We start from the raw sequence: 21013 nt of genomic DNA on the forward strand, positions 1-21013 counted from the left end.
CCTGTGGAGGGAATTCTGTTGGGTTTCATCCAGAAGCATTGCTTACATTTTCTTTCCTTGTAGGTTTAGAAGTTACTTCCTCCCCTCCCCCCGTCCCTCACTCATTGAGATGCAGTGGTTTGCTTTTTCTTTGTAAAACGTAGTTGGCACTTACTGGTTCATCTATTCTTTAGCCTTTGTTTTAGTTTAAGACCTCATGGTTCATGATAAAAATCAATACCAGAACTGAGATTTTTGCTTTGCCCTGGAGTGATTCTGGATCCTGTAATCAAGTTATCTCCCAGTTCCCCCCCTCCTCCTTTTTGTTTTTGTTTTATGACAGTGTCTTACTACACTAGGCAGCTTGGCCTAGAGCTTGCAGTCCTATTGCTTTAGCTTCCCAAGCCCTGGGACTCTGGGTGGAGGCTTGCACGCCTGGTTTCCTTGAGGCTTTGCTGTACTTAAATTGGATTAACAAGAGGACTTTTGGTCCCAGTAACAACACATTAAAAAAAAAAAAAGATGTTGTGATTATACAATAGAGTTAGCATATTTTCCAGATACCCTCAACTTCTTTGTGAAAGGAAGTCTGAAGAGCATTCACTCTTATTTTATACACTGAGCAACTGAGGCATTGGGAGGTGAAAAGACCTGTATGAACATAGGAAGTAGGGCCAACGTGATAGTTATTCTTGGTTGTCAACATGACTACATCTGGAATGATCTACAACATAGAAACGGAGGGCTCATTTCTGAGAGATTTTCTGCTTGGTTTGAAGTGGGGGAATCTACTTCCAGTCCTAACCTTTTAGGCAGAAAGGCACAGGCTTTGGATTGGGATCTTGAGCCCGGAAGATACCCCTTTAATTTAAGCCACACCTTCTGCTGGAACCTTTATAAGGACTTGGAAGAAGGAAGGTTTTGATCATTGCCTGCTTGCCCTTGTCTTGCTATCACATCCATTCTCTCACTGGCATTGAAACCTACTTCTTTGTGATTCCAGAATATATAGAAGGTCAGCTGAGACATCATTCAGCTTTGTGGGACTGAACAACTACTAGATTTTTGGATCTCCATTCACAGCCAGCCACTCAAATTAGTTGAACTGCAGCCTGTAAGTAATTTCAACAAATTCTCTTCATTTTATATAAAAATATATAATGTATATATGTATGTCTATATACTTTATATATACATTATTATATATTTTACAATGAATATTTAATATAATTATAGATTGATATAGTAGAATATAGTATGCAATTATATAACATAATTATATAATGTATAGCTACATAATACATGATTATGTAATATATAATTATGATCAAATAATATGTAATTATAAATATATAATTATGGTGTAATTTAATTATATCTTATAATATATGTTAATAGTTAATGTAATATTTAATATGATAATTATATTAATATATCAGTAATATATTAGAATAATGATATATTATTATATACATTATATATTATATATGATGTGTGTATGTACATATACACATATGCATATACATACATTCCATAAGTTCTGAGACTCTAGAAAACCCTGATCTTTACAGCCATATTACATGGGATTTATTAAACTCTTCCTGACTTATCGAATATTTATAATACATCTGCTATGAGCGCTGCTCCAGGAATACAAGACAGGCCAGGTCTCTTTCTTGCCTGTGGTGCTTATGACCTGGAGTGTAAGCAACAGAAATTAAAAAGTGAATAAATAGTGATTTTTTTCCCATAAAACCTCTGAAAACACATCGTGAGAGATATAAAGCTAATGTCTGAAAATGACTACTTTCTAGACAGTGTTTGAAGGATCCCTGTTTTTAAGCAGGTAGCATTTGAATTGGTAATCAAGCAATAAGCAAATCAATCATTTACAGAGTACAAAGCGACAACCAGGACTGCCGCAGCCAACAGCATGAGCCAGCTTTGGGGACTGGTCCTCTGAGAGGGCACAGCAAGAAGTTTCGAGACTTTTTAAAGCAGTAAACGATGAGACAGGGTCTTGTAAATGTCATCTAACATGGCTCCCAATGCCCCCTGGTGCACATATCCTTGTATGTGTGACTTCTGTCCTTTGAGTGTGAGTAGAACAGTGACTTGATGCTGCTCAACATAATACAAGCAGTGTGGTTGACACCCCTTCAGAGAGTAGAACATGCAAGCTTCTCACTCCGAGTTGCAGGCTTCTTTCTGGGTCTTTTTGTGTGGCTTCTCTGGGTGGGGGAGATCATTTGGCAAGAAACTTTGAGTGGTTGTCACACTCCATAAAGACCCACTTCCTGCCAACAACCACGGAGCAAGCTTGGAAGTCTAGCCTTCCGCTGTTGGACCTGCAGATGAGGCTGGAGCCTCAGTCAACACCCATTGCAGCCTTCTGAGAGTGCCGATGGCCGGGGAGCCGGCTGAGCCCTGCCCAGAAGCCTGATTCCTGGATGGTTGCTCTTTAAGTCACCGAGGGGTGGGTGTGCAGGGCTGGGCTGGGTAATTAGGTAGCCAATGAACATGAATTAGCTCTGACGAAGCACTGGCAGGAGGCATGTGAGATTAGTAAACTCAGGAAAGGCACACCAGGACAACTGCTAAGAGTTTGAGCTCTCTGTACTCAAAAGGCTGAGGTAAGAGGATTCCCCCAAATTCCAGGCCACACAGGGCTACCGTGTGAGACCCTGTCTCAAGTAAAACAAAACAGAAAAACAATAACACACAAACAAAAAACAAGCAAACGTGATCTCCCGCCTTCTGTCAGTAACTTATTGTTGGTGCCGTAAGTCCAGGACCTTTCCTTAAGGCATTTCCTTCTTCATTGTGCTCTCCTCACTGTAGGGTTCTCACTGCAGAGTCCTGTCGCTTTACAGTCCTCACTGCAGAGTCCAGATGCCCCAATGCAGAGCCCTGACACTGCAGTGCCCTGTCACCGTGGAGCCCTCACTGTAGAGGCCTCACTGTAGAACCCTCCCTGTGGATTCCTCACTGCAAGAGTCCTCCCTGTGGATTCCTCACTGCAGAGCTCCTCACTGCAGAACTCCTAACTGCCGAGCCCTCACTGCAGAAGGGTCACTGTGGACCTCTTACTGCAGAGTCCCAGCTGAGGAATTACCTCACAAATCCCATCTTCGTCTGTCATCTTGATCCCCATAACTAATTAAGAACAAAGACTTGTCTAGGCTTTACTCCTTGAAGAAGCAAAGTCATAGCTATTTCTCCATGCGGTTGCAGTCTTAAATGTCCCCTCCCCCCACCGTTTTTCCTGTGTTTCAGGAGTGAGTGTTCCAGGGCGGGGCACTCTGTGGGTGGTGGGATCTCCAGGGCTCTGGTCTTTAGGTAGATTACTCCATAGGTGGAGTCAGTTTTGGAGAGAAGCTTCTCTGCTTCCTCGCTGCTGTGAGATAAGCAGCTCTGCTCTATCCATGTGTTCCCTTTACGATGTCTGCCAGTAGTCGACGAGCCATGTGGCCATGGACTGAGACCTTGACGCTGTGGGCCAGAACAAATCTTTCTTTCTTTTAAAAGCTGATTCTCTCAAGGGTTTTGTCACAGTGCTGGAAAGCAGACTAGCGCATTGTTTATAGGGGAACGGATAGCAGCACCAACAGGTACCCAAGTCTTCTAAAGCAACGGTGTAGCATTTGACTGTAACCTAAGCATGTGCTCCCCTACTCTGCTTACGTCCCTTTTCTCATCGTGTGTGTGGTGTTGGGGATTTAGCAGACCACTGAGCTACACCTTCAGCCCTCCCATGCACTTTCAATCAACTCTCCCTGTCACTTAATACATAGCCCACTATACGGGGCTGTACTCCACAGAACTTGGGCGGTTTTTTTAAGAATAGTAAGTCCCACATGTTCAGAACCAGTAGATGCTTTCTTCTTCACATTTTCTGTTTCCCTCGACTCTGCAGATGTGGAACCCACAGTGTGGAGAGCCAGCTGTGCTAGGTGGAAGGTCCCCTTCATCTCACCAAGGAATCTGTTCGAGGGGCGGGGTAGGAAGCTTGGGAGCGAAGGCAGTGGCATGCACTCGAGGGTGTGCGCAGGTATGCGTGACCCCGAGGTCTGTGCTCGAGGGTGTGCCGGGGAAGCGAGGAGCAAGCTCCAGTCTCGCTCTGCATGCCAGCGACCCTGTTTCTCACACTCACCCCTGTCGGCCTTCCCACAGCCCTCCCTGACGAAAGCTGACAGGTGCACTCTGGGTTCAGAGATGGTTAGGCCAAGGAGACACAAAGAGGGTTAGCAACCCGAGCCAGAGTAAAACTGCACAAGGTTAGAAGCAGTTCAGGTAGCTGCCAGCCCCACGCTATTTGTGGCAGGGCTGCCCAGGGGGCTCGTGTAGAACCACATGCAACATGTGTTTTGGCGTGAGTACTGTGTCAGCTAGTGGACCTTCGCATCGCAGCTGAGGAAGGCAGTGAAGCGTACTCCCCGCCCGCTATATAATTCAAGGTGGAAAGAAAAAAGGGTGGGTTTCATCAGTGTCTATCCTATCTTTGTCCTTTGTCCTGGAAGGTATTTGCATACCTAAAGGGAAATGGCCTCTTTAATTTCTTTCCCTTCTCCTAATCAGCTGAGGCCTATTAAGAAGCGCTCTGTATCCTGTAATCAGACAATTTATACAGCACGCACCCTTAGGCAACAGCTATTATAAACAAGCTGGAGAAATCCTTTACAATAAATGATCAGCATGGGAAGACACCATTCATAATTAATTTTTTTCCCTGTTTTTGTTGGCAGATGGTCTGAGGCATCCAAGCATGGCCTATTGCCCGCATCTTTATTCTGAATAGTGCAGGACAGCCTTGGGAAAATATGGGCTCTTCAGCTAGCTCACTTGAAAAAAATTATGTAATCCCTCCCTGTCATCCTATTGGTGTTCAAGGCCTGAAGAAAGCTTTGGGGAGGAGTGGCTGGTGGGTCATATGGCCATTCCTCCCAGTCCCTTTCTGCCTTATTAATTAGAAGGTGTTACAACCTTCCTGTTAGATTGATTGCATTAAGAGGCAAGCTCTCCATTCCCACCATTTACCCTGCGACCCTGTCACACTCTGAATCAGGCTCTGCCTGCTATGTGCTCTGGCTAGTGGGGTGTAATAAGCAATCAGGGTTGAATGGTGCTCTGGTAACCCAAATTGTTACCTCTTCTGTCTGCTGCTGCTTTATGATCTTGCTCAGGATAGCCTGCTGGCTGTGGACAGATACCTGAAGAAGACTGAGTTCCTGCGTTCATCTCAGCTGAGATCTTCCTAGAAGGATCAACATCAGTTACCCTCATTTATACAACCTGGGTATGATCAGCCAAGTCCACCCAGATAGTGGAACACTTGCAGACTTGGTTTGTAAATACAGGTCTACTGTTAAATCCCAAAGGTTCAATGTGGATACATAATGGAAAATCTCTTTGAGGAGAAACAGGATTTAGAAACCCATGAGAAACTTCTTGTACTGCTGTGAAGTGTGTCTTGCTCACAAGGCTTTAACATCTGCTGCTACGACAGTTGGCAAGCTGATTTGTGGGAGAGGTCCCACTTCAATCTAATGAGTTGTGTGGTGTCTGGCTCTCTCTATGTGTATGTGTGTGTACATTTACTTCACCTTAAAAGTTTCTTTTAGGACTTAAGAGATTTCTCAGGGGCTAAGAGCTCTGGCTACTCTTGCAGAGAACCTGGTTTCAGTTCCCAGCACTCACATGGCAGTTCATAACTGTTTGAAACTCTGTTCTAAGAGCTCTGCCACCCGGTTCTTGCTTCTACCAACACCAGACATACATGTGATGCACAGATGTATATACAGGCAAACACTCACATATATAAAACAGAAATAAATGAATCTTTTAAGAAAAGGTTACCTTTAGAGTAAAAATATTTGAAAGCATCACCGTTTTCTGCAAACTGCAAAGACCTGTCTTTGTTCTTTGCTATTTAATCTATGAGTCAGAACAGTTTGACTGATACCTGTTGATTTTTTTTTCTTTATTCTTAAACAGACAAGCTCTAAAATCTCTTGTTGAGGACTGCTGTGCATTCCCAGGCCTTCATTGTTATTTTCATCGGCTTCATGGAATCCTTTGTAAGGCATTCAAATTAGCCTTGCAGGGAACTCTGGTTTTAGACAAACCCTTGTGCTGAATAACTCGAGCCGGTAGGAAGTGGTGGTTGTTGATGTTAAGCAGAAAAATATATCTGACTAGAGACATGCTTCATTACTCAGAGCATACTTTTGGTGCTAGACTGAGATGCTAATGTTTGCAGAGTTGTCTATGCACCAGCCGTTTTTTTTTTTTTTTTTTGTTGTTGTTGTTTGTTTGTTTGTATGAACCTCCACTTACCTTTAAATTTAAGGATATCATGCCAGACAGACAGACAAAGCCAGCATGGTAGGAAAGTTTGGGCCACAGGAACTGACAAGTGTTTCTATTACTCACTGAACCCATTGTTAATCATTTATTAAGACTCTGGTTTGGACCCCTTTTAAGGAATCATCAAAGGTAGCTTAAGCCTTTCATGGATGGCTTGAGTGCTGGGTGGGAAATGGGGAATCAGTTTCACTCCAGTTTGGGCCTAACTTGTAAGGAGTATATATAGGAAGCTGGGGAAGGAAAATTGTGAGTTCTAGCCCACCATGTACCCTGGGCAATATAAGTTCAAGTTCAAGATGGACCTGGACTGCTGTATGGATTGGATGTGGAATGTCCCAGTAGATGGTTCATATATTGATGGCATGGTCCTTAGTGGGATGTACTGAAATAGGGATTTGGGGAAGCAACTGGTTCATAAGTGCTCTTACCAAATCAGTGAGTTGACCATTAATAGATCCATAAGCAAATGGACTACTGGGTGTGGATAATGTGGAAAGTGGAACCTGACTAGAGGAAGTATGTCATTAAGGGTGTGGCTTTGGAGGGTATGTCTTGCCCCTGCCATTTGCTCCCTGCTTCCTAGTCTCCAGAAAGCATGCAGCCTTTGTCCAGCTACTATGATGCTCTGCCCCCACCACAGGCCTGTTGCAGTCTGGAGCCAGGACACCATGGACTGAAACCTTGAAACTGTGAGCCAAATATACTTTCTTCCTTAAAGTTGATTTGCTCAGATAATTTGTTACCGTGACAAAAGGTGACTAACACAGAGAGATCCTGTACTCGAAAAACATAGTAGTGGTGGGGTGTATGTGAGAATGGATGCTCAAAGAGCAGATATTCTCTACGGATACCACAAATAGTGGCTCTGTACCTTTAAGACAAAGCTGAGACTTAGCTGTTGCTCAGAGCTGCAGTGGGGAAGTTCTAGATATGATGCTCGAATCTTACCTCTTCTCGGTGTCAAGTTCACTATGTTTTCTCTTAAGCATCAATAGACCTGGGGTCTGCCTAACCTGAAGCCAGCCAAGCTGTGAGACAACGTGATCAATGTCCAACAACATCTTTCACACATGATGCCCAAATAGTGTGGGGAGTCACTGGTGATGGAAGAACTCTTTTCCCAGATTTCTTCCCTGACATTGATTCTGATCAGGGATTCCCTCTCCATTTCCAGTTTTCCTGCATGTTCTTTGTCCAAGGGGGACTTTGGTATGATTTGACAAAATTGCCAGGAGATACTGCACTTGGCTTCTACCAAGTCAGCAGTCTGTTTTTGAACTTACTTTGGCAATGTGAGATAAGCCAACTGATTTCTGGAAAAACATTATAGTATCATCATTAATTATTATTATTTAATGGCATTATATTTGCTATCACTGGATTGAAAAAACACTCTCTGTTGAGCTATTCTTGGCCAGAGAGAGTATGGCATCTCCTGACATGTGAAACTGCTAGACTCAATGGGCAGCCATCATTCCTTGCCCTGGAGGACATTGTTAATCTATCTGGACACTGTCCTGAAAGACTTTGCTAATCTAGATGTATATTGTCCTGGAAGACATTGCTAATCTATCTGGACACTGCCCTGGAAGATATTACTAATCTATCTGGACAATGACTCAGCTCAGATTAGGACTAACCTTGCTATGATTCTCTGTGAAGCCATTACTGACTGTCCAAACCTGGAATGAATAGGAAATCTCTCCAATTCCTCTGCTTTTGTGGTTAGACTTCACAATGAGCTCTTGAATCTGGTTTCTATTAGTTGGTACTGTACTCTGCTTTGATCTTATCTTTTTTCTTGATTCAGGTGTGCTAAACATTATTTCTCAAAACAAGCAAAAAACCTTCAGCACTCAGTCTACTTAGACAGTTTGACACCATTTTGTAACCTTTCCAATGTCCAAGTAGGAACAGATGAGGTGCTCAAAAAAAATACTTGGTTGAAGAATTATCTAAGAGAGTCTCAATTGATTAACCAAAGAATACAATAGAATGAAAATTGAGGAAAGGCTTTACTTGTATGTAACTACCAAAGTACTTCTTGGAACTGAAGCCCATAGCCTCTCTTGTCATTCCTGAAGGTGCTGCAGTATACTGCTAATTAGACATGATCTTTTAACGTCAGGGAATTTATGCCTCAGTCTCTGCCTCAGTCATAGGTAGATATAATCACTGGAAATGTGGATGTAGAAAGGTGCTGTAAGGGCTGAGATGAAAAGATTGGATGAGGCCAACAGCTAAGGTCAACAGAAGGAAGTCAACTAGGAAGTTAGTCCATAATACTTCCTTCAAAGGTGTGGAAAAAAATTCCATGCAAATGGAATAGAAAATACATCTTGGCTGGCTCTTTGACCTCCCTATCCCCCAAGGGAGGAGCAGTCCTGTTAGGCCACAGAGGAGGACTTTGCAGCCAGTCCTGAAGATTCCTGATAAAACAGGGTCAGATGAATGGGGAGGAGGTCCCCCCATCAGTAGACTTGGAAAGGGACAGGGTGGGAGGGAGGGTGGGATTGGGACAGAATGAGGGAGCGAGATACAGCTGGGATACAAAGTTAATAAAATGTAACTAATAAGAAAAAAATAAAATTATAAAATTATAAAATTATAAATTATAAAAAATTATAAAAAATTATAAAATTATAAAAAAATAAAATTATAAAAAAAGAAAATACATCTTTTAGAACTGAAGTGGTATAGCTGAAGAATTTTTAATCTTATATGAGATTATGGGTGTATATGTCCTGAAACATTTTCTTAAGGATATAAGAAATATATAAATAAATATTGGGAAATAAATCCAGGGTCTGCTGAATGTTAGACAAGCACTCTATCTCCTGTTCAGTAACAACTTTGTCATGGGCATTCCTCCACACATGCTCATCTGAGCATGTCATATACCTCTATTGGGTTTCATACTTATTGTTGTGGATTTTTATTAGTAGAAAATCTTGGACTAAATGGCATAGTTAAGCCCTAGCCTGCTGAGCCTGATCCACTTGACCGACTGAAGTTTTAAATTTGCTCCACCCAGCAAATAGAAAAGAAATAGAAATAAAAAGGAAATGGAAAAGACTCTTAGTTTAGAACATCTGGTCTACCTTGCACCCTCTGGTTCACTGCTTACATGTGGGCTCCATACACCCACATGAGGACACTCAGGGCTGTCGAGCTTCCTTCCCCAGTTGCAGAGGGAATGAGCAGTATGTGGAGTTCAGATGCCTGGACTCGGGAGGAATGCATCTGGACAATGTATCTGTAGGCTGACCTGAGGCTAGGGCTTCCCATGACCCATATCCTACCTCATTCTTCCCTCTTACACATTTTTCCTGATTGTTCCTCCTAAGAACAATTTCTTCTTCAATCACTTGGGTACCATTTTTATGCCAGGCTCTGCCCAGCTTGGTCATGTTGTCTGTATGACCTTGGGCCTTCTGAGGAGCTGGAAGTCTTCTGAAGACAACACATTGTAATTTTTCCACCCAAGACTCAAAACTAAAGTAGGGTGGGGCAGGCCAAGGATCTGCAATGTAACAAAGTCTTTTGGAGAGTTTTAATTTTTCTGAAATATAAAATATTCATTAATGATTATTTAGAGCTTTGTTTACTGTATAGTTTACACCGCAATTACTTGAGGGTTGAGATTAACAAGGAGAAATATAAATACACCCCAAATTGTCTTTGCCTCCAGGTTGGTTGAGGACTAGATACTCTGACTGTGGAACGAATGGTGCCACTTTGATGATGTCTGTGCACACAGTTACAATGGAAACCTCCCCTCAGCTTCCCACTCCCAATTGTTTTGTGTGTATGTGTGTGTGTGTGTGTGTGTGTTTAATAACATTTACTCTGGAAGCCAAGATCAGGGGTTTCCCTTCCTCCCTGCTTTCCCCTTTCTCTTCCCCCTTTTCCTCCTTCTTTCCTTCCCCTCTTCCCTGACTTCCTGGTAATTTTAAGCCATGATCCTTTCTTCAGGGCTAAGGGTCTGACCCAGGACCTTGCAAGTTCTAGGGAAGCTCTGCACCACTGAGTCACACCCTTAGCCCTATTGAAACCATTTCAGGGAAAGTTTATGCCGTGACTTGAGTCCAGAGCTCACGTTTGATTTGCAGGGAGCCTGGAGTTTTATCTGCATGTTCTTGCACACTGTTTATTCTTAGGAAGCCCAGTAGAGAAATAATTAGCCAAGTCCAAAATCAGTAAGAAACCAAAGCCCTAGAAGGCAGAGATCTTGCCCTACACCCTACAAGCAGCATTGACGGCACATCCTCTGGCAAGAGCGGTTTCTGGGAACTCTTATTAGTTATTGAAAAAAGATTAATTACTCCTTATCTCTGGAGCTGCCCGGACTTCTGAGTTAGTGGAAGAGAAAGAGAGATAGATTTTTTTTTAAAGCTAGGTTGCATGTTTCATACCCTCGGGAACTCACATGTTGGGAAATAGAAAACTGTCTCAGGTTGTTTGACTTATTTGCAAAACTATTCAATTATTTTCAGAGTATCCACATAGATTTTTCTCTGAGTCAGCAGAAAATTAAGTCTGAATCTAGCCCTTAACTTTGAGTGTTACGTCACTGGAAGAGGCCATGGGAAAGAGAGTCTCCAGGAGGCTAGGAGTAGCTAGGAAGAAGGACGAGGAGTAGCTAGGAAGACAGGGTCAGGGCAGGTGATCTCCAAGTATCCTCTTCATTGCCAGGGAGCTGGCTTTTGCGGTGTTTCCTTCCCTTCCCATCATGATTCAACCCTGCCTACAGCTGCAGGGAAAAGTCACATTGGGTCAACCCCAGGGTGTCCCCACTAATTCACTGTAGCTTTCTCTGATCACTAGCCAAGCCAGAGGGCTTCTTTCTTACCACCAAGCTGCTAGATGCTGTGTTGTGCATGTCTCACAAGCCAGCTTCAGTCCCTGAATAAACTAACCAAATAGGCAGGCAGGTGAAGAAAAGAGTCTGTAAAAGGCTGATGTCACCTGGGACAGACCATAAACCCAGGCCTCAGGAAGTAGATCCTAGGTTGGAGGTTGCACTCCAGACATTAATGAGGGAGCATGGAGGCTTTAGGATTGATCTTCGGACCTCAAAGGCGGGTTTTTCCTGATCCCTCTGGAGCTATGCCCACCCTCCTTTCTTGCTGATGACCAGCCCAAGTGTCCATGCTCTCCTGCATGGGGTCACTACTCATTGGCTCCACTTCCTTGCACTGCTACTCTCAGGGTGTAGCCCCAGCCTAAAACATTTGAACTTCATTCCTGTTTTCTGGAAATAAAGTTCTGTTTAAACACAGAAGAACTTATTCTTCAAAGACACCCTCAGTGAAGCCAAACATTGTTTGTGGAGTTAAATGTTTGGCTCCAAGTGGGACACATGCAGACTCTAAGAGGTTGGGGGAAAGCCCCACAGAGGCTGAGGGTCAGGGCAATTGGGAAACAGGAGATATGGCTGAGTGTGTATGTATGGGAGTAAGTGTGTGTGTGAGTGAGAGAGAGAGAGAGAAGGCAGCAGTGGGGGATGCGTTGTGCATGACTCTGAATCTGAATCGTGTTTATAAGGGAAGTAAGATTATTATTATGAACAAAAAGCCCCAGAGACCTCAGCTATGTATTCAGTAACTTTGGATCTCATACTCCACGAAGATGCCACTAGGCCATATTTAAGAATATTGTGCCACAAATGAAGAGTGGCCCCCTCTGAGCTCTCATCTCTTCCTCCTCCATTCTCTTCTAGAATGACGAACACTTTGGCACACTGCATTGCAGGGTCATCTCAGAAGTGCTTGACCACCAAATTAAAAGAACTTTTCACCTTGTTACCCTCTGAGTAACAAGTGCTAATCACTTGAGAACTGGGGCTGGAATTTGAGTCATAGACTCATCTGTGGCTCTGAGGAAATATCCACACAGGTAGACCTATTCTATGGAGGTTTGTTTAAAAGGAACATCCATGCATGAGTGTGCCCATGGAACGTCCATGCATGAGTGTGCATACATGTGAGCACACACATTTCTCAGGTTGAGCTTAAGCTTTTGCTGTTTCCTTAGGGAGCAAGAACTGAATACAGAAGCAAGAGGTCTGGAAATGGCTCTTCTTGGTTATTAAGGCTTTTTGCTGCTCAACCCTAGATGAACTTTGTAAACTAGGCCTAGGGCTGAGCTTTGCCTTCATTCAACTTATGACCCAAAAGGATAAAGAAGAGGTCACTTACGTGCCTAAAAGATGGAGGCTGATTCTGTGGGCATATTTCTCTGGAGGGAGTTCAAGTCTCATAATTGAAGTGAGGAAGGAAGAGCAGGGCCTGCAGAACTCAGAACAGAGGAATGCGTTTCATCTTTGGGAGACAGGAAGGCAACAGGCCTGTGTGGGGAGGCTAAGAAAGAAGTAGTCTGTGGTTTTCTGGAGCTCCTGAATGGGGACAGCCCAGTTCTGTCCTCATGGAATGGGGCCAGCCCCGAGGGAAGAGCCAGCCTGCAGCACCTCTGGCTCTTAGCAGCCAGAGCCGCACTTCTGTCTGGGTACTCGAGGATTGCTGTCTACAGCCCTGTGTTTGACAGAATCACAAAGCAGGATATGAGCATCTTCAAAGCCAAACACACCCCTAGCAGACTGAGTGCTCAAGAGCCAGCAGCCTCTTACTAGAAGTGGCCTCATGTGTTAGAGCAAGAACACACTGCTGACTTAAGAACCCAGAGACAGCTGAGCTCAGTGGCCTATCTAGATTGTTAGTCAACACAGGAAGATAGTAAGTTCAAGTGCCAGCATCTTGGTGATGTAGCGAGGTGGGTCTCTATAAAATAACCCAAACCAACCTGCTATGACTAAAGGTAGGTACCCCTAAACCAACAAATTGTACCATTTGTACCCAAAACATTAAATGCAGTGATGTTATCTGTTGCCTCTGGCTGTGAGTCATGCTGAGTCTTAGTTAGAGCTTGACTCAGTTTCTTGGCTCACACAGTGACCTCAACACAGATATCAGAATCCTATCCCATACCTCTGAAGTGACTGGCTCTCAGGAATTCCACCAACCAGGAAGTTCCAAGCCACCTCTACATGACAGGTTCATCTCATCAGAGAGGTTTCGCTCAGTATCTCTGACTCCTCTCATCTTTCATCTATCATCTCCAGACCTAGTACTGGAAACAAACACACATTTCCTCCTTCTGCTCTGGTGACTCCAAAGGCAAGGTCGCTTAACATGACCACTTACTTATGTCTGTAGGATGACCCTTTCTCTGCACCTACCCTCTGCAGAGAACAGATGTTGGTTTGGGGGCCACTCCATGTTGCCTTCTCCTCTAAGAAAGCCTTCAGAATTAAGTCTCAGAACAAGGCAGGTGCCTTTCCATGTCCTCTGTGTCCTGTTGGCCATGAGTTCCCATGGGGCTGTCCTGAAGAACTCTAAGAGCATCAAGAGGACCCCTGTGCAGTGATTGATTAGTAATGGCTGGTGGAAATTCTCACTGATGGAGCCATCATTTACAACAAGGGGCCTTAAAGGAACCAAACCAAAAGTATGGATAGAGGCATGCCAGGTAACACTCTTTCACTTTTGGAGTCCAGTGAGAGAGACAGGTAACTGAGAGATGAATTTTAACACAGTGACAAGAGACAGTGGAGTTGGTGTGCCTAAGGTGTGCGGCAGGGAAGGAAGAAGAGCTTCTCTCACAGCACACATACACTTTCAATAGTCATGCCTCTTAGGAGAGAGGAGCCGAAGAAACAATTGCATTTATTTTAACATGCGTTATTATATTTTTCTCCAGCATTTAATTATAGCTTTCTCAGATTTGTATGAAAATGATACGGCGTTGCTTGGATGCAACAACCTGATGAAGGACCAGAAGAGCCCAGAAGAGGCGGCGGCTGCCACCACTTGGTTCCTGTAAATCAGTAGTTCTCAACCTTCCTAATGCTGTGACCCTTTGATACAGTCTCTCCTGTTGTGTGCTACTTCATAACTGTAATTTTGCTACTGTTATGAATTGTCGTGTAAATATTCTTGGAGCAGAGTTGCGGGAGGGAGGTAGCTACCCACAGGTTGAGAACCACTGCTGGCAGGTTTTTACATTTCTTTCTGTATTTATTTGTGTATATGTGTGTAACCCAGATGAGTTTCTTTATTCATCTGTGTTTAAATCATAGCAATGTTTTTGTAGGAGGTGTTGGATGGCCTAGAACCCTGTCTGAGTTCTCCTGTGCACCGCTACTTCTCTTCCACATTAGAAATGAGATGCAGTGCCTTAGGCCTGTCCACAAGTTCTTAGATGCATTTTCACTGGATGGTCACCCTGATTAGGCAGCTGATAGGGCGGGCTTTCTAACAGAGTGCCCAGTTCACTACAGGGCTCAACAGAGCATGGCCATTGAAGGTCAAAGTCTTCTCTGTGTCCACTGTGTGCCCACAGGCTCTTCAACATCTGCACAAAGTGGCCCATGTGGGCCCAGACCCTCAGTCTCATCCTACGCCCTGGTGGGAAACCCATGGTAGGCCTGCGTTTGTCTGCTGCAGTCTCACTCAGATGCTATACTTTTGAATCTCAGGGAAGAAACCAAGAGAGTGGTTCAGATTTGTAGCTAGAGCGAAGAACCATGAGTGTGTCTGGTTGACCTCTGCCCCAGGTGTGCTACAGTCATCCATGAGAATGAATGGATTCTGCCTGCAGGGTAGCAAGGGGCTGGGGGGTCCTCCAGATCCCGCAGCTCCCAGCACACATGCTCAGACTGTAACCCAGGCGTGCAGTGCACATAAGCCAGAACCACTTCCCCGGGTTTGGCCCAGACAACAATGCATTTGGCCCTTAGCCTGTTTTCCTTTAAAAGTTTAAGCTCTTGACTATTTTTAGTGGGGACTTAGTCCACATGTATTTCTTTCTATTCATTTGCATTTAACTCATAAAAAGGATGTTTCTAAAGAAGTGATGGATGGCCTGGTACCCCATCATTCTGTACCTTTCTGATGCTCTTTGTCATCATCAATCTCTTCCCACTCTCCTCTTCTTCCTCCTCATAATTCTTTTTATTTTTTTTCCAGGAGGGTAAAAATTAGTTTCTCTCTTTTCATTTATAAAATACATAGAACCACACATCTGAGCCTGCTTGGCAAAGGGTATTCTTTGAGTTGACTACAAACCACGTGACATCTTCCAGGGCAAAACCTGAGCGATATTTCTGCTTCAGATTTAGATCCGAGGATGCCATCACCTGGTATTTTTAGGGTGTCACTTATTTTGATGTAATATTGTCATCTTGATGGATCATGAAGGGTGGGGCAGACCAGGTGGCCAGAAGGATGTTTTTTTAATGTAGAATTTCTTGGAACTTTGGGTTGGGGCCCATATCTTCAGACCCTTGAAGGGCAAAGTAATTTTCACACTTGCTGCCCTAGACTCAAATGTAAACCAGTGCACCTGGCCAGCTTCTGAACCTACTGACAACATGATGAGGGCACTGCAGTATGAATGGGGAGAGGCAATGGAGCAAGTTAGCCTGCCATGGCATGGAGGGATGAGGGAGGAGAGTCATATTGCAACACCTCAAGCAGCACCTCCTCCTGCCACTGCAGAGAAGCAGAAAGGGGGAGGCCAGGATCTGAGCTGCAGGTCACTTCCAACACGTGTATGCGGAGTTCAGTACTCCACAATGGTTTCAGGGAGGGGTATGGTTTGGAGACTCGCGTTACAAGCAGAAACATGAGACTTGGGATCTTGTCATTTGACACTGTAATTTTCGAAACAGGGGTGTTTCGAAGGCAAGCCTCTTCTCTTCCTTCAGTCTGCTTCATTGTGGAAGAAGCAGTGACCCAGGACATAAGAATCTACGTCAGCCAACTCAGTCGCTCAGGAATGACAGGAAGATAGCTGATTCTTGGGGACTTTTTTTTTTTTTTCGTAATTTTAAATATAGGACCATAGAACATTAAACGTCATCTTGTATTTGATAGATAAGCAAGCCAATTTATATTTAGATCACTTAAAAACAGACATTTAGATCCTTTAAGAAGGCAACGAATAGCAGATGGAACAGGACACAAGACTGCTTGGGTTCCAACCTTGCCTTAGCCAGTTTCCAGCCGTGTGGCTTTAGAGAGTTTACGTAAGGTCTCTGCTACTTGGTCTTGTTTTTGTTTTGATCTGAGATAAAATAGGATAATAGACAGATTCAATATTAATAAAACAAACAAACATGCTCCCTTGAACAACATGATCATACAGCACACTGCCCCCAACCACCTTAAAGCATTTTCTCTGAAAATGAAGTATAATTTGAGAACGATGTCACTTGTCAAGGCCTTATTCTATGAAGCATAAACTACTTTTTTCCTGTCATTTTTACCTCACAATTGTAAGAGACACATTTTCCCCCTTCCCTGAGAGCCCCCAGGGAGGGCTGTGCTCACACACGTAGCAAGGACTTGCTTCAGAGGAACCAGAACAACTCCCACACACATTCCCCCACGCTCCCACCCCAGGAGAGACACATTGACGCACTGGGTCCCTTCAGCCATTATCATTTTAATGTACAAGATGACATTACGCCTAAAAGAAGAGGTTCATAAATTATATCTGATCTTAGAAAGTTTTCCAGCCATTGTATAAATGACAGATCTATAAAAGAAGGCTGAAAATGAATTTCAAATTAAAAAAAAAATAATTCCATGTTTTTATGGAAAGCTTTAAAAAAATCTTAGAACACAATGTTTCTGAGGAGGGTGATTCAGGAGGGTGGGGCTGGGAAGCTCCTTGTAGGAGGCAGGAGAGTCAGAGGAGGAGCTTGGGCTCCTTCAGATTTGAGTGGCAGTCCCCAAACCAGCATGCCCAGGAGCCAGAGTGCAATCTCAGGGGTCTGAGGAAGAGCAGCCTAATTAATCTACATGGTGAGCCTTGCTCTTGGGTTGTATTGCTCTCAAGCCTTCCACAAGTCTAGAGACTGATGCTCTGTGGGCGGAGTTAGGGCATGGTCCTCTTCCCAAATTTACATCAAATACTTGGATGGAGCTGAGTGGAAACTCACAGCTTCCATCTTGGCACTTGCATATTGGACTACAGAAGGTCAGGGAGGATCTCAGGGACAAAATTACCCCGAATTCTCCTTTCCCTCAGCAGTGTGGGGATATTTAAAACAGTCTGAAGGCTTGGGGCAATCGCCAGTGAGGCCAGGCTAGAAAGTAGTTGGGTGAGACCCACAGAGAACTGGAAAGAAAGGGGTGGTGGGGTGGGGGCTGGGCCCAAGTCCAAAGGGCTAATGCAGAGGTTGCTGTCAGTAAGACATCTGTGTGAGGCCCTGTGATGTCAGCAGGATGCAGGCCTTGCCAGGGAACTTTGGTTGCTGGCACAGATCAACCCAGTCCTTTGTGAGGTGAGGAGAATCGGGTGTCTGGAGAAGCCACCTAGACACTGTATGCATCCAGCCAGGAAGAATTGGAGGTGACAAGCACAGGCTGTTATGGGTGCAGCAGGGGGACACAGGCTGTGGGGTTCAGCTTGGAAGAGTTCGGGGGAACCAACCTCCTCCTTCCCAGGCAGCATAGAAACGAGTTCCCAGGCACACATAAATGCTGCTGGAGTATCCAGAATTACTAGGGAAATAGACTGGAATTGTTGCGAAGAGGGTGAGGGGCAGAGAAGAGAAGAGAGACTCGAAGCTATAGTCCCATTGTGAGCTGCGAGTTGTATCACCTCCTGAACCCAGAAGGCGTCACTCCCGATTCTGTAACGAGAGTAAGCTCACTGAGATGGGTGTCCCCATCAACCCAGGGGGGTCTTGAGTGGTCCTTTCTTTTCTTCCCTGCTGCTCCCCACCCCACCCCACTCCACAGCAGCCCAGTCTTGAGTGTCATCTGCCACCACCCAGGCTGCCAGGCAGTTGCTTCAAGCCAGCTGTTTAGTGTACTTGTGGACACCCTTCTCCTCCAGGTGTCCTCCTTAAATCTCTTCTCAAAGAAACAAAGGCCCCAGGCTGCAGAGCCCACCACGCTTGGGAAATTCTTGTCTTAGTTTCTCAATAAACACTGGCAAAAGCAAGACTCCAGCATGCTCTGGGAGAGGGTAGTCTAATTTTGTTTTACACAATCACTTCTCAAGCTTGCAGGCCACAGGGCCAATGTGTCACACCCTTCTCAATGTCACCTCCATCCTCCTTCCCCATCATAATCTTCCTTTACTTTCTTATTGGCACTCCATATGTATGGGTTTCTTATTCTTCGGGGAGTCAACCAACCACGAAGGGCAATAATTTTTAAAATGATCACTGTGTTGAACATGTTTGAATTTCTTTCTTGTTATCGCCTGAACAATGCACTGTATCCAATTTTCACAGCATTTATAATTCATTTTTGTAAGTCGCCTAGAGGTGATTTGAATATACAGAAGTCTGTGTATAGATATATGCAAATATTATCCATAATGTGTGAGGAACTTGAGTGCCTGTAGGTTGGTAGGCACAGGTGTTCTCAAGTTAATTGGCTGTTAGTATACATGGACTACGGTGGTCTGTTTTCTGCCGGCTTCATACCTGTTGGCTATTCAGTCCCACTGAAAGGGCAAGGAAAACTCCCTTTGTAAACTTTGTAAACCCTCAAGGCAGAAAACTAATGCCCCCCACGACGTGAGGAGCTTCAGCCTCAAGGCTCCAGCCCCCAAACTTCCCCAACAGCCTTAACTCTTATTTTTTTAATGGTTGTAACTGTCACTTTCAGCCCTGATGCAGGACAGTGCCCGGACCCTGGACAGTGCCCGGACCCCACACTACAAGAAAAATCCCACCAATCCCTGAACAGGAAAACCCACCAATCCCTGAACTCCCCCAAGCTCAGGTCTTGAAATTCGACCAATCCTCACCCGGGAAATCTTCACCCTGGTAATCTCTGCCGCCTGAGAAATCCTCTAAAAACGTCGACTACTGTTCAGTCGCCAGCTGTCTTCTCCTGGAGCAGAGGCAGCCAACCCTGGATTTGTCCCTTCAAACTCTGGATTTCTCTATCCCAATAAATTTCTTTTATGAGATTTGCTGCCTGGTGTGACTCTCTCATTGGAAGAAGCCAAGAAGCAAAGAAGGGAAGAAGTGAAAAAGTGGAGCAGGGCTGAGGCTCCGGAACTGCTCAGCTCAGCGGGGATACCCTCCCCGGGAGCTGCAATGCCTCTGCTGAGAAGACTTGCTCTCAGAGCTACGGGGTTGCTGTGCTCCTGGGTCTCAGATACCTTCTACTGTGGCACTGTCCCATCTCAAAGCTGCGTGGTCCCTGGGCTTCAGTGTGTCAGATACCCTTCCACTGGGACACTGTCCCACCTCAGAGCTCTGTGGTTCCCGGGCTCTCAAGTCCCAGGATACTTTTCCATACAAGCAGGACTGCTAACAATACCCTTATCAGAATTTAAGCTTCATAACGATAGGGATATGCGGGGAGAGGGAGGTGCTGGAAGCATCTGCAAGTGGAAGGTTCTCCGTATGTGTAAATACGCTGTGAGAACATAAGCCAGCATGCTTCCACCAGCCTGTGTTAAGCCGTCCCTGGACCAGGCAAAGAAATTAACTACTAACCCTGGGTAATGCTAGCTTCATGGGATCAATTAAAACACGTAGTTTTTACCACTTGCATTTGCCCATTCGACTCTGCCTCAGTACCCTTGTCTTGCTGGATGTGGTGACCCAGGCTTGTAATCTTAGGAGGATTGAGAGTTTGAGGCTACCTTAAGCTATATAAGCAGGCCCAGCCTCAAAAGCAGCAAGTACTAAAATCAAAAGACCTTGTTCTACTGCCCTTGCTGCCTGGGGAACTACGTTACAGTCACTTACTCAGTCTTGGCCCAAATGTCCTTCCCTTGCTAAGCCGGAATCTTTGTCCTAATCTTTGCCTTTTCAGACACAGTCATATGGAGTGGGGCTCACTCTAAGGTCTATAAGGCTTCTTTTATCTAAGCACCTCCTTGTAAGTCCTGTCTCTAAACACAGCCAAATTCAGAAGTACCAGGAGCTAGGACTTCAGCGTGTACATGTATGTTTACATGTGTGTCTGTGTGTGGGTGGGGAGGGGATGTGTGTCGGTCTTTCTCACCAGGCCAGGTTAAGTCAAGGATTCCATGTTCTTTTTTCTTTTCTCATCCTCATGTGTGGTCCTGTCTTTTGTCTCCTCCCCTTCGTTCTTCCTCTTCCTTCTCCTCGATCCACTTCTTTATTGAAGTACCACTTCCAGCCTGCTTGACACTTGCTATACTATCTCAGCATCACAAGAGGCGGCACCAGTCTGCATGTCAGGTGACAGGGCCAAAGTTCAAATCTCAAGTTGTTGAGTACCGAAGTTTTTGCTCTGCTCAAAACCCAGCCTCCTGCTCCCGCCCCACAAGACACTTTGGACACAGCAGTCTCTATACACACACTTATACTAAATGAATGAACACCTATTGAGCCACCAAGGCCAGTGAAAATACTTTCAGAATACCAGAGGGTGCGGGAATCAGGGGGCTTGAGTCCCAGCTGTTTGCTCATGTGACAATTGCTGCAGAAGTGTCTAAACAGCGTGTTTGTTAGTGGTCTTCGGGTTAATTAGTAGGTGCGTGCCTGCTGCTGAAGAAATGAGACCTCATTATCCCGTCGTTTTTATTTCCAGTCTGACATTTATGAAAGGTGAGCAGATATCTTATCTGTAAAAGTAGCCAGCCACTGCAAGGCTGGCTAAAA

General features: G+C 44.7%; 1 long non-coding RNA gene across 1 annotated transcript; it reads left to right on the forward strand.

The window, feature by feature from the left end:
* The first annotated feature begins 902 nt into the window (after nucleotides 1-902).
* LOC129687233 (uncharacterized) lies at nucleotides 903-19341 on the forward strand. The gene is made up of 2 exons (XR_008721748.1): nucleotides 903-1093; nucleotides 19035-19341. It is a non-coding gene; the product is annotated as an uncharacterized LOC129687233 (long non-coding RNA).
* Nucleotides 19342-21013: the final 1672 nt, after the last annotated feature.

The sequence above is a fragment of the Psammomys obesus genome, unplaced genomic scaffold, assembly GCF_907164565.1.
Source record: "Psammomys obesus unplaced genomic scaffold, mPsaObe1.curated_primary_1811, whole genome shotgun sequence".
NCBI lineage: Eukaryota > Metazoa > Chordata > Mammalia > Rodentia > Muridae > Psammomys > Psammomys obesus.